The 14,851-nt window shown below is 42.7% G+C and overlaps 1 protein-coding gene across 8 annotated transcripts in view; it reads right to left on the bottom strand.

Moving 5' to 3' along the window:
• rbfox3a (RNA binding fox-1 homolog 3a) overlaps positions 1-14,851 on the bottom strand; it is a 444,039-nt gene that overhangs the window by 170,987 nt on the left and 258,201 nt on the right. The window lies entirely within an intron of this gene.

Below are 14,851 nucleotides of genomic sequence, written 5' to 3' on the forward strand. Positions count from 1 at the left end.
CTCATTTCCCTAACAGAAACACTATAGAAATGCAGCAAGCAGAGATCCCATCCAGGCAGAATGCAGTGACAACTGCAAGAGCTGGTCAGAGTAAAGCACAGCTTCCACACAGAGGGGTTAGTGGGAAAATATTTCACAAAAAAAAACGAAAAAAAAAAACGTATATAATTATTATTACACATCACTCCATCTATATGACGTAGATATAAAATATTTATTTTAAACTCAACTAAAATAAAATTGCCAGTTTTAAATGATAAATAAATGATGCCATAATGTGGAACTGCTAACTGTCCTTTAAATTGTCTCAAAAATTTATAAGTGAATCAACAGATATGCTCCAAAGTGACATAAGATTTTTCCCCCATTGACTTCCATTGAAATTTAGAAGTTTTGTTTTCCTTGTGCAAAACTGTCATTTTAGAGATACAAGATTTTCAAGGTGTGTAAAAGTAACGTAAATGTGATATTTTCCTAATACATAAAAAATAAGTAAATAAATAATGCTTTAAAATGTACAGTCACATTTTACATTAAAGTAAAGTTCCTGGAGAGGATTTAATTCATTTTCACTTACAAAATAAAACCCATTACATTTCATTTTATATTTTAAATAAAGTTAAATATTTTATTTTATTATGATTCCACGTAAAAGCCTACACTATTTACCCTACTTCACCGTGTAACAGTATTTCTGCACTAGGTGCTAGTTTTATGACGGTTCTGTGATGTTACAGTCCACAGCCCTGAACATTAGAAGCAGAACAGCAGTATTTCTAAGTAATGATTACGTTAATTGATATAGATGAAGAATATGAATTAACTGCACTCCATTAGCTTATTCTGCATTAACCACATAAAATATGGGGCTTAAACTGGGTGGGTCAGTAGCAGCAGCAGCAGTCTAAAATACACTGTGAACATTTTTCTGACCATCATTGCATTTGCACAGAACACTGTGTTTTGCTGCTGTCCTGCAGGCTTTGTATCCACCGCACTGGCTGAAAGGGGTGGTGTTAGGTCTGAGTTGGAAGTTGAAACTTGCAGGAAGGTAGCTCTCCAGGAGGAGGGCTGGAGACCACTGCTATAAAATGCATTTTTGAATTATGCACATATATTTTTATAGAGACACACACACACTTTCTTTTCCAGCCTGTGGTATAGAAATGTCATCATACTGTCTCATGTGGAGCTTACTATTACCCATGCCTTATTCTTTTCTATACAGCTGAACCATTTCCTACACATACACATACACTTTGCCTTCTTCTCGCTCTCTCTCTCTCTCTCTCCCTCTCCCTCACACCACCCCACCTCCATCTTTCACATGCATCTCCCCTGTCTGAAACAGAACCTGAGGAGAACACATAAAGGAAGCCATGTATATTAAATTATTCTCCATAAATGCCAAGTACAGCAAAAATCTGCATTGTGCCTCAAAACAACGGCGATGCGCATATCGCGTGGTGCGCCACGGCAAGCCATGCATTCATTATTGAAAAACAAAAAGTAAAAAGGCCCATTAAAATGTCACTTGTGCTCTTTGTGGCCGGGGCAGTGCATGCGTTTTAGAGTTATTAATGGGCCTGGCGTGATTGTTTATGGTGGCTGCCTGCTGCAGGCTCGCTGGGCATGACTGTAAAGTCCAGGGATCATTCAGCAGCGGGCTTCGGCACTGCTCTCCACTGCGCTTACATCACCCCATGAATATGCATGCCGATGGGCCATGCTCCAGCGAATCGATAACGGCTATAACGCAGTTATATCTGTGCCACGTGGCTGATTTTTATAAAACGATATAGCCTAATTAGCAATAAAATCGCTCGCTCTGTGACTTTTCTCCCCCCCTCCCCCCCTCCTCTCCCTTTTTTCCCTTTAGGGGGCAACGCATGCACGGGAGACTTTGGGCTGAGACAAAAGAGGCACAGCACGATCCAGGCAATGCTTCTTTTTGTGCAGGTGATGTAATATGATCAGAACATGCTGGGTTGCATGCCTGCGAGCAGAGTCGGTGGCATGGCTGGAAGGCATGGCTTTGGAGGATGCCTCTAGTCTGAGGGCATTCTGTTCACAACGCCGCACTGTGATGAGTTATTGACAGTGAGATGAGACTGCCGTGAGCAGAGCAGTACACACAAGTGCAGCTCTGCTACACACACACACACACACAAACACACACATACACCAACCCTCAGACTTCACCAGCAGACTTCCTCACTCTTTCTGTCTCTCTCTCTCTACCCTCTTTCTCTTCACTCACTCTCCTTTGCTCTCTTATCACATTTCTTCTGTTTCTCTTGCTCTCTGCCTTGCTCTCTCGCTCTTTCTGTCTCTGTCTCTGTCTCTCTCTCTCTCTCTCTCTCTCTCTCTCTCTCTCTCTCTCCCCCTACCCGCTGGCCAAACTGCGTTTTCTCTCTCCCTCAGTTTGACAGATTTGACAAGCGCTTTAAAAAACTGAGCAAAATGTCAAAGTTGTCGTAAACAGTGTGTGAGAGCGGAGAATTCTGGGTTTGATAAGGAGGCCATAACACTGCGATTTAAGACACAGAGAGTAACAGCCTAATAACAATCAACAGGCTAAATCCACCAGCATTATCTGTCTGTATTCTCTCGCTCTCTGTGTGTCCTTCTGTCTTTTGCACATATACACGCAGGTGCTTCTCATTGACAACACTTGACTGAAAGCCAAAGGAAATACGGCTATACTACAGAGATTGTAGCACAGAGGTATGTAGGGCCAAAAAAGTCAAAACTATGCCAACGCTTCAATTTAGCATCCTCGAAAAAGATGGTTTTGTCGTAAGATGTGTAACACCAAGCCCACCTGCACAACCTGTTATGTGTGTAAGCACATTAGACACAACATCCTGCACCCGCAGCAGAAGCTAAGCAACTAAGAGCAACTAACTAAAACTGCTGTGCAAACCATAGTAGAAAGGGTCAATGTCACAAAACTCTGAAATCAGTGGACTGATGAGTGTCTGCGGCGTGGTTTAGCTGTGCTAGCTTGATAAAAGGTCAAAGAAATAATGCTATAGCTATAATGTTAAAGCCTCAATATTAATCACAGCTGAATTAGTATGTTTTTGGGGTCGGTCCCAATTGCAGACTGTCTTTCAATATGATCTTTGGATCACAGATATCAATTGAGGGCAGGGCTGGATGCTACATCAATCTTTCCAGGCAAACTTGCTCATGTGCAGGTCTTCTGTAATGTTCAGTGCATCATCTCTCAACATGAAATGTGAAGTTGTGTAGATAAAGCTGTAATTTTAGAGATACAAAGTTTTATAAGGTGTACAAAAGTAATGCACATATCATATTTTCTTTAAATTAAAATTTAAATAACAAATAAATAATATGCCTTGTGCTTTTTACATTTATGTTCCTGAAGAGGGTTGATTTATTCATTTTCACTCAGAAAATTCAGCGTTGTGTAAACCCTAGCACAAGCCGAGAGCGTCCATGTGCGGCCATTCAGAACTGCACTGTGGAGCTCAAGGTGAAAACGCAGCCGAAAAGGGCTGCTTACCTAGCGCTACAAACTCCAAAAGCTTTAGCTTTCCGACTGTTGCTGCTGTACTCTTGCTTGTGGTTAAATATGGTCTGCACTGTTTGCTGCTTTGTGTGGATAGTGGTGTTTGCTAGCTCTGCTATATTCTGATACTCATAGACTGGGCTGAGTGATGTGCAGAAGGGTATCTGGTTACTGGTCTTAAAATTCTTTACTCTGCTTCTCCCCGTGAGTCGTGATAGTTTTACAAATTTCACAGGAATGGGAGTTGAGCTACAAACAAACAAACAAACAAAAAAGCCAGCAACATTGTTGGCGTACAACATGTACGAGCTACGTACAAGGAACTGCAGCGCCCTGTGACCGAGGAGTCTAATTGGATCGGCTAATTGAAACTTGGAAGTTGAAATCAGCACTGAATAATATTGTAGGAAAATATTTATACACACTTATTGTGTGTGAGCTTGTTAGTCAGTGTCAATGCACATTACTTCAGTTTATCCCTGACCACAACCATGCCACGTTTCTGACCAACAGTGGTCTGCAAGCACACACTGTACTTGTGTACAACAGCACTTCCTCAAGGCCAGTCTAGGTCAAATTTTTCATGTGACAAAGCACAAAGCAAGAAGAATAATAGGTAATGTAGGTGAAAAGGGTTACACCATTAGAAGTCAAACATTAAAGAGGGAGACATACTTGCTTTCATAGACACAAGCTGCTTTCCTCATCACTTCCAGGAGCTGATTGATTTGAAATCATACCAGACTCAGAGATCAGGGGTTAAGTTTCATTATGGCTGACCATGGTTGGTTCTGTCAGATCGTCTTGGCCAGTGGCCATCCTTCAAAAAAACTGGTAAAAAACCAAAGATGCAGTATGTAAATTGAGCTTGATTAAAACGATTGCTGGGATAGTTATTTGCATGTAATAATGGGCCTTATTGATGAAACTGCACCAAAATGCACCAGCCTTCTTGCAGTGCTGTAAGGTTTGTGTGTGTCAGGTTTGGTGAGAACGGGTCAAAGTGTTCATGAGTTACAGCTGGTTAAATCAACTAGACTCTGGCTCTAAGCAACAGATTGGCATGTAGCAGGCATATTTATTACAAATGTCGACGTCCCTTTCAATCGCTCCAATTGGTATTTATATTCCGAGTCTGGTAAATATTCCGAGACCAGTTTCAGAAGAATTGGGGGGGGGGGGGGGGTAGGACTTATTCCAAAAAATTTGCTTGAGTAATGGCTGTAGTCTGCCTCTTTTAGATTTTCCTGTTTCTGTGAGTTACGATCTCACTCCACTGCTGCTCATCACATATTAGTGGAGAAACATCATTTGTGGACAGGACAGACACACGGACAGACAGGAAGACAGATGGACAGATTTTGTGAAGATCCCTAATGAGCAACATTCCCACATCCACGATAGCCATTACCCACCAGTGATGTTGGTACTAATCCGAATATTATACATTCCTTGCACTTAAGCATGACGACGGATGATAGAAAATAAAACAGACAGAAAACAAACAAGTCTGCTGTGGGACATCTCATTACACTAATGGTTAAAGAATTGGACAGGATGACACTGCTGAATCCTGACAACTGCACTGACAGCAAGCGATGCGCTGGGCGTCTTCCATTACTCTGAAACCGAACAATGTTTTTTTTAGCCTCTAACTGGTTTTTTTTTTTTATGAGCTATGAGCTGCAGTGTTTGGCTTTAGCCATGGCGGTCTGGGCATGTGCCCCAACCACCACCTCCCACCCCCGGTTCCTTTCTGGCAGAGGGCTGACCGCACACAGGCAGGCCTGGAACTTCCTCTCCACAGGGCAGTCCTGTCAGGAACCTCCTTCCAACCCAAACACTCCGGCCACGCAAGCCCCTCCATATGGCTGTCCCAGCCTTGCCCGGTGCTGGGTCGGAGCCGAGGCCAGCGGGGCTGGAGACGGAGAAAGACAGGTCGTCTTCTTCCCGAAGCCTCTTCAGTGCTTCGCACTGCCTCTCCAAACGATGTATTCATTACCCCCCTATACCCTGGGGATGGTCCACGGCCTCTTTACAAAGTGCGGAGTGTGGCAGAGCCTGTTTAAACACTGCTCCTGGACCAGTTAATCATGTGCAGAGTGTGCAGCCGCTCTGATTAATACAGCAAAGAGGCTGTGGCAGCAGACATGGCTGCGAGGGATTCAGGGCATTAATAACACCTTGCTGCCACTGCCACGGCCACCACCTCTGCCCTCACTTTTAACATACACACACATATATATTCTTACACACATATACACATACACACACACACTTGAGGATCAAGAAAGGGGGAGCAGGTCATCATTAACCTGAATGATGAAACATGAATGATGAACCTGAAACATGAAAAGATGGGAACACTATCACTAATGAGAATAAAAAGCACAGGGTTTTACATTTGCTTTTCATCCAACATTCAGGATTTTATTTTACGACAATTTGAGTTCATTTTAACGTCAAGTGTATACTCAATAAGACCCAATAAAGAACAAGTGACTCAGATTTAATTTAATGTCAAAAATAAAGATATATGCAGGATAGTGACGATATACACCCAATCAGCCATAACATTAATACCATATATATCCTTGTTTCTACACTCATTGTCCATTATATCAACTCCACGTACCATACAGGAGCACTTTACAGTTCTAAAATTACAGACTGTAGGCCATATGTTTCTCTGTATACTTTGTTAGCCTCCTTTCACCTTGTTCTTCAAAGCTCAGGACCCCACATGACCACCACAGAGCAGGTATTATCTGGGTGGTGGTTCATTCTCAGAACTGCAGTGACACTAATGTCAGTGTGTCGTGTTAGTAGTGTGTGTTGCGCTGATACGAGTGAATCAGACAGCAGTGCTGCTGGAGTGCTTGAACATTTCAGTGTCACTGCTGGACTGAGAACAGTCCACCAAACAGAAATATCCAGGCAACTGCATCCTGCGGTCAGCATCCACAGGATGTGACAACTGATAAAGGACTAGAGGATGACCAACACTAACTATGCAGCAACAAATGAGCTTCTGTCTCTGACTTGAATAGTAGGAGTCTAACAGAGTCTAACTGTCTAACAGAGTGGACACTGAGTGAACACAGTGTTTAAAAACTCCAGCAGCACTGCTGTGTCTGATCCACTCGTACCAGGCCACCACTATGTAAGTGTCACTGCAGTGCTGTGGAGTCCTGACCATTGAAGAACATGTTGAAAGCAGGATAGCAAAGCATGCAGGGAAACAGATGGACTAGAGGCTGCAATTATGGAACTTCTACATGGTCAGTGGAGCTGATATAACGGGCTGAGTTTACTCCAAATCGGGGTGGTCAGCTACAATTTAAACTGCGTAAACATGTCATGAAGAACGGACCAACAGAAATGCTTGAAATGAATTATGTTTAACTTAAAGATAGGAATGGGTTGGCCTCCTCCTGTGAAGCTACCATTTTGGAGATACTTGTTTTTGGACAGTGACTACGCGTGATGTGGTTTTAGAAATTGCTGTGAGTGTAAATGTTGTTTATTTATTGATTTTACTTCACAGCTGAATCTATGACTACACAATAAACGCATCATACATTGTCAAAAGAGCATAGCAGTCGGCTATGGAGTAAGTATATGGAGTAAGAGACAATGCAGCTGTAGAAGCACCGTTTTTGATTTTACTGCCTTGAGACTCTCACAGAATGCATCTATCTATAATCAAGACTCCTCAGAGAAAAAGGAGAATCACTCAGACTTCTCATGTTACCCCAGCAGCACTGAGCAGAACACAGTCCTCTAGCACTGTGGAAGTTTCTGCTGTCAGTTTGACATGTTGGATATGAATCCAGCGAAGGCAGGGGGAAGAACTTTTTGCACTTGAGCGCACTATTGACGAGAACACTAAATAAATACAATGTCATCAGCCGAGCTCTAAATATGCTGAGGTCTCCAACCTGAAATTAAAAATCAACCAGAAGGCAATATTGATGGAATGGAGGAAGCGATAAAATCCAGCAAAATGAGCTTATGAAACTTTTTTTCTTCGCTCCACAGAGGCAAGATTATTGTTTGTGGGTGTAACGGTTCTGCTGTGCCGTAAAAAACGACTCGTACCCGCTGCTGGCTTCTTTGTTTCTTGCCATCTTGCTTTACGAGTCTCCTGTGAACCGAGGTTTTTGCGGTGGTACGGTCCAGCATAACTTATTAATATATGGGTAAATCAATGCTTGATGTCCTTATAGATTACTTAAAAATCATAAAAGGGCCTTGACAGGAAAAGCAGAGTACTACAATTTAATTAAACTCCATATCCTCCCCCTGCGCAGCCGCCTGATTAAAGTAGCAGTCAAATAAAACAGCATTTAATTGGCATACACCACGAAAGCTGTTTGCATGTTTATTTAACATTGCGGCGTATTAATAAAAAATTAGAGCCCTAATTGGGTAAACTTGTGCAGGCAGGAGTGAGCTCCTGGCTCCACTTCCCCCCACTGTTTAATGGACTATGACTGAAAAATGATCCCAGGCTAGTTTAATATTTCTGCAGTCATACTTGATGAAAATCCTTGCTCTCATTGGCCAAGAGCCACGCATTAAAAAGCAATCATGGCTACCTGGACCTGCTGGTGAGAATCCCCAGTGGAGCAGACCACTTGGATGGGGCCTGGTGGAGTGCGCCATCGCGGCACGGGGAGGGGTAGGATCATTAGCGTCTCACATATCTCCAGTGTGGCGTTCCGCTAGCCCATCCCCAGCCGGCCTCCCCTCGTAGGCCCTCGCCATCCCACTTGGCATGCCACCAGAGACAGCTGGAGAGACGGGCCCCCCTTCCCCACTCCACACCCCCCCACTCTTCCCTCTCCTGTCTTTTCCTCCATTCCTGTCAGTTTAACGCACTGGGCACCCAAACGAGTGGCCCTTTGATCAGCTACCAAACAAGCAGAGCAGAGGCCCCGAGCAATCAGCCCCGCTCTGAGTTACTGAGGAGAAGCAGCCAGGGGCCCAAGCACCAGGACCCACAGAACACACTGCCAACACTGCAGTACAAGAGGCTTGTGAACTTTGCCAGCGCTACATGAGAGGATAACGAGTAGCCAAAACTAACACATACAGCGCATGCGCTCACACACACACACACACACACACACACACACACACACACACACACACAAGATGATTAAAATGTACTTGAAGGTGCCGATTCATCAGCACATGATTTTATAATGTAGAATTGAACATAACTGATAAATATGAGATTCAATAAACAAACAAAAAAACAAACAGGTTAACTTTTCAAAATCACTACACAACAACATTAACAACAACAATAATATTAATCATAATATAGCTTTTTCATAAAGTTATTTTTTTCAGATTTTAATTTTTAAAATATAAAGGTACAGTTTAAGTTTCTGGACTCTGAATTGATTCAAAATAATCTAATCAAATTATCTAAATTGTGGGGAATGTTTTTTCTAAAGGTTCGCCATCAAATCCTTCTGAGGACAGGGGTTTATGCACCCCTTATATACTCATTCTCTGCAACAAACTCCCCTTGCAGAAACAACTCCCGCAAAGCCAAGATTCAAACACTGGCACTCACACAGTGTCTGCCTTACTCTCTCTTCTTACAAGCAGACTCATGGGTTTATGTTCACCTAATATACAAAAAAATCAAGTCTGAATAAAAGAATGAATATGAGAGAGAAAGAGAGAGAGAGAGAGAGAGAGAGAGAGAGGTTTAGAAAGAGTTGTATGGGTCGTCTTACTGTACTGTTCACTCAAGCAATCGTTCAAAAGCATCAAAGGGATTGTCCCAGACTTGACTCATTTATATTGTATAACAAGAGCCACAACTGAAAAAAAAACAGTGCAGAAAAGAAGGAAGAGAGAAAGCTGGTACATGTGCAGCTGGTATGCTTGAGGGGACCTTTCCTGGGGAAGATTGAAAATTTGCTACTCATTCTTTGTCTGCTCTGCTTTGTCAACTACAGCTGTATGAGGATTCCCAGGAGTCAGGAGGAGCTGGAGCTTTCAGTTCCCAGTTCCCAGTCTCACTTCTTTCATTCCTGCTGTTTGAGCGAGCAGGACTGAGAAACACATGCGGTTTATTACACGGCATTCTTCAAAGTCTGTAGAATTAATGACAATTTCTAGAAAGGCGCAGAGAGCATGAATGTATTATAACATAGCTCTGTGTAATGCACGCTGACTTAACGCCACGCTTGTATACAGTGTTGATCAAACAACAACAAAAAAACCTTTGGAATGCAGAATAAGAACACACACGCACACACACACACACACACACACACACACACACACGCACACACGCACACACGCACGCACACACGCACACACGCACACACACACACACACACACACACAAAGACAGACACACTTACAACCACCCACCCATCCTCACAGCTTTCTATGGTGCCAATACACTGCTTCCCTCTCGGCCTTTCCCCTGTGCCTTGAATTGGAAAATCCTGCACAGAAGGTCTAATTGAGGAGCCAGGAAGGGAGGTCTATTAAAGATCAAAGCTGATTGATTGGTCCTGACCTGGTAACCCATGATCTCCTGTGAACTGACCACACGGAGGCATTCCCTTAACAAGGCAGGGGTAACAAGACCCAAACACACTCACTTGCTGGGTCACACACACCAATTTTGAATCGAGCAAGATAAAAGCAAGAGGTGAGGTTTCTCATGTCAGAAAATGAAACAATAAAGGCCCTGGTGAGTCAGGGACAGTCAGAGGCATTCTGGCCACATGCTATTGGCCCCGGCTTGATCCACAAATGAGCTGACTTTAATGGCTTTAAGTAAAGGTATACTGGTTGAATAAATAAATAAGTAAATAACTATCATAAGAAAGATAATACAAATGCATAAATAATAAAATAAATACACAACGGCCATGTCATATCATTTCTGGCTATTTTAAAAAAGTGTTTTCAAAAAAGTTTTTTTTGTTAATTTAACATATTAAAAATATACCCACATTCAGATGATCAAATGTTATATGTTTTAACGTTACTAATATTTTAATAATTTAATAATAATTTAAAATTCAGAAAATAAATACCCATTTGCTTTACAAATTGTAGAGAAAAGAACAATGTTTAATAGTATAGTATTTCATATGCACATTTGTTTCACTTTTCATATTTCTGTTTGTATATGCCACGAGTATGCATCATAAATATAATCAGCAATGCCCAATAAAGGAGTAACACAATACACTACAGGAACCAATACACAGCTACTTCCATTACAGAGGCATGTAGAATGTGAATGACTGCCAAATATGGGTAAAACGTTGTAAACATACAGAAAGAAATATACAAATAATTAAGCTGATAAAACAACATTGATTTGCCCAGTGTGCTCATTTACTACCAGAGTATGCACTGCAGAGTACAGTTTTACTGTCACATGCTGTTATGCATTTTATATAAAATTCATAACATCTAAAAAATATATATATATCTTTTATATATTTATCATCTTCTACAGATTATTGGATTTTTGTCTTGTAGAGGTTTTGTATAAAACAGCATGTGATGTGTGTGTGTGTGTGTGTGTGTGTGTGTGTGTCTGAAAAGACAAGTATAGACTGCAACAGGACAACATATAAACCATGTAACTCAGAAGAAAGGTCTTTAGTCCCCCCACCCCCACCCCCCAACAAAAACTTTATATGAAGTCAAGCAAAAAGAGCATTGTTGTCCAGATCCAGTGCAGTCAGGGTTAATGTTGAGCATGGGGTTAACTTTAACAGCAATAAGCTGTGAATGAACCCCATACAGCAGCGTGACTCAAACAGTACATGAAGAAGGGATCTGAACCATCCTCATGCAAATTACATGCAGGCTTGTAGTCAACAAATGCAGCTTTTGATGTTTTAGAGATAGGATTTCACACAAAGGGCCCACAGACCTCGTGCCAACTAGCTGCCCATCAATTTATCAGCACAAACAAACCAAAAAAAATACCAACAGTGCTACTTCATTATGGGTTAATATAAAAAGCAAGGCATCGTGGATCGTTTGTGTTTGCATGTAGGAAAAAGGTGACGCACCAGCGCTCTGTCCAAACATACCGTCCCAGAGCATCACATTATTAACTCTTCCTTTGATTTGAGACATGCTGCCATGAATGACTGACAGGCCTTATGCAAGCCTGGTGGAGAGATAAATTATACACTGCGTGGCAAATCACTGGGGAGGGACGGTCAGAGAAAGTGAAATTTATGATGATGTCCATCCCCATTGGTCACTGTTTGTGACCCTGGCTGTCAAGGCATCATTCAGGATTTTTTTCTTCATCCCAAAGACCTGATGAAATATTTACGACTGAGGCTGTCAAACGCAGGGTTACCTGGCACTCCCAAAAAAAATTAGGTTCAAAGATCATTACCACTATGTTGCCAACATTATCACAAAAAACAGCCCGGGAGCAGGCGAGCTCTTGTGTAATTCAGTTTGGAGGCCTTGGAGTTCTGGGTCAGAGAGTCCTCATCTATACTCCATCATCGCAGCCATTACGCTGGAGGCGGTGGAAAAGCAGAGGGCCTCTGTTTTCTCCCAAGGCTGTCCTCCAGGCTGGCCAGCCAGCCGCTCGCCAAGCATCAATCAAGCCCTGTGTCCTGGCGTGGAACGGATCGATGGCCAACACTGCAGCTCATTGATAGAAGACAGCTCCTGACTAAGATATAGCATAACTTTTCTGCTGCCTAGTCCAGCAATAATCTCCAAGGTCAATCGGAGGCGTTCAAGATGGCAGTGCTGCGCAGATGCCGGGGGTTTTTGCAGCCACCGCGCGCTCCGGGGAAATCGTTAAATCCATAACGGCCGGCTCAAAAGCAGGGCCCCCTGACGGGAGCCATCTTATGCATGAAATTCTGATCCTGCCCGCCTGCGAAACCGACAAAATGCTGAGCGCTTCCCGGCCTGGCCGAGCTGAGCTGAGCTGAGCTGAGCAGAGCCCGCTGGCTCCACCCGCCCCTCCTCCACCCAGCCTTTTTTCCAGCATTTCCACACGCCAAGAAGGCAAACGCTCTCGGGCGAAATGCAGTGCGAGCAAAAAAATAAATAAAAAATTCCCACAGAGATCTGAGTGTGGTGGGCTTGCAGAGGCCCTTGGCCTGGTGGCCTGTGGCGTGAGAGGAGCTGTGAGAGGCGACCATTAGGGAAGAGCTATAGGTGTGTGCAGGGCCCAGGTAATTAAGTAGGAGCACAGGCAGGGAAAGCAGGCTTCCAGATTTATGTGGTGTAATACTGCACACGCTGCACTCCCCCCTGTCTCCCCCCAGCCCAATCTCATAAAGCATTAACTACCTGACCATTCAAATGCACTCTATCATTCTCTTTTCAGCTCTCGTTTTTCCACTGCCTCTCCTGCATTCTCTCTCACTCTCTCTCTCTCTCCTTTTCCCCCTCGCTCTCTCTATTCCTGCGTGTCTGCCCTGCCAGCAGGCACCTCTCCTCCTATGGCATAATGTGCCACCTGCCTGTCTGACAACGGCAGGCCAAGACACATCAGTAACGGAGAAAAGGCCAGAATAACAAGTTGCTTTCCGCTTTCTTTTCTCCCGCGCCCCTCATTTTTCACCTCAACAGAGATTAAAGTCGCTTCCGTTCAGGGTCATCGGGGGGGAGAAGCACCTTCGATCAGTCTTTCTCATCTTGGCAGGGGTTCATAAAAGCTATTGGCCCCACATGTTTTGTTACAGTGAATCACACATGACTTTCTGATGCAAAATAGCCCTCATAAATGCTTTTTAAAGCGTTACCTCAAGTTAATTTTCAGTGTCTGAGATGCTGAGCCACCCTTCTGCTTCACTATGCGCTTTAAGTGAAACTGCAAATGATGCAAGATGAAGGTGAAGCCTCTCAGATATGGGTAGGGGCTGTATATTAGTCGTAAAGCATTTATACAATTAATCAAGTTATAAAAGGTTCAAACAAAAAAAACTTATTTGGGCAGTATCAAACCTACAAGAATTCCAAAAATGTCTACTGTTGGGATCACGCAAACATCTCCTATCTCTAAAATGGCAACTTTATAGAAAAACTAGTCATAACGATGTAAAATGATTTTATTCCAAGTCATTGGAACGTTTCTATTTAGTCTATTCATTCATAGACAATGCATGCAGAAAGAAAGAGAGAGAGAGAGAGAGAGAGAAAGAGACGGTGTGTGTGTGTGTGTTCTATTCATCTATTCATGAAATTTTAACACAATCTAAAGCACATGTAAAATGACAGACAAAATTTAATTGTCAAAAGGTGAAAAACAGAAAGCTGCAGGCTTTTGCACAAACTTGTAACTTTACGGTTGAAGGCAAAACCTTCTTAATATAATTGAACCCCTTAGAACACCTATGGCCGCCAACCGGCCAAAAGTGTTATAACAAACTTCCATTACCAAAGAACAGCCCCACAAGTTTGTATAGAAGTCCCTGTAGTCACTGAATAAATCCCCTTAGTGTGTAACACGCCTTTCCGCTTTAAGGGGTTAAAGCATTTCTATCATTGTGAAAAAAACATTAATGACAATAAAAAACAATAATGTAAGATATTGCACCTTTTAAATATGCATTATCATTATGCAAACTGCCAACTAAAAACTCTGAACATTTTACTGTTTATCAAGTAATTGAGTTTAACTAAGTAATAATGGCAGTCCTATGTGAATCATGTGGGTACATACAGTCTGTACATACTGTATATGAGATAAGAAAAGAAGTCAGGGAAGAATTATAGTCCCTTTAATTGCACAGTGCAGCAGAATGGGAGATTTTGAGGAAACAAAAGACCCAGGATAACAACACAGACAGGTAATCAATAAAAGCCTCTGATGGTCATAACTGGCTGGTTAGAAACTTTGTCTCCATTTCAAGTGCTATGTCATCACTTTGTAACATGAAACAGATGGTTAAACCGATCAGAATGCGAAGAGACACATCAAACAGAATAATGTTGCTGGTGTGTTTCTCGTGGTCTGTCGCTAAACATGTATGATCTCTGCCTCTCTGATGTGTGAACTGCACCCACCATGTCTACATAACACTAAATCGCCAGAAATTCATGATTTGGGAGAAAACTGTAAGAGATAGGGGGAGAACTCAGAGATGTTTAGGGCTGGAGTTCCGGTGGCTTCTGATTTGTGGTAGGAAGCCATTCCCCGCTGATAAGTGGATCCAGGAATGATAGATGACAGGGTTAAAAGGAAGGAGATGGTGCGGTGGAGGGTTGGGCAGACTTGTCGTAGACATGTGAACAAGGTAGAGATGGAATTTATAGGATGTTCGATTA

This window comes from Salminus brasiliensis, chromosome 22 (genome assembly GCF_030463535.1).
Source record: "Salminus brasiliensis chromosome 22, fSalBra1.hap2, whole genome shotgun sequence".
Classification (NCBI taxonomy): domain Eukaryota; kingdom Metazoa; phylum Chordata; class Actinopteri; order Characiformes; family Bryconidae; genus Salminus; species Salminus brasiliensis.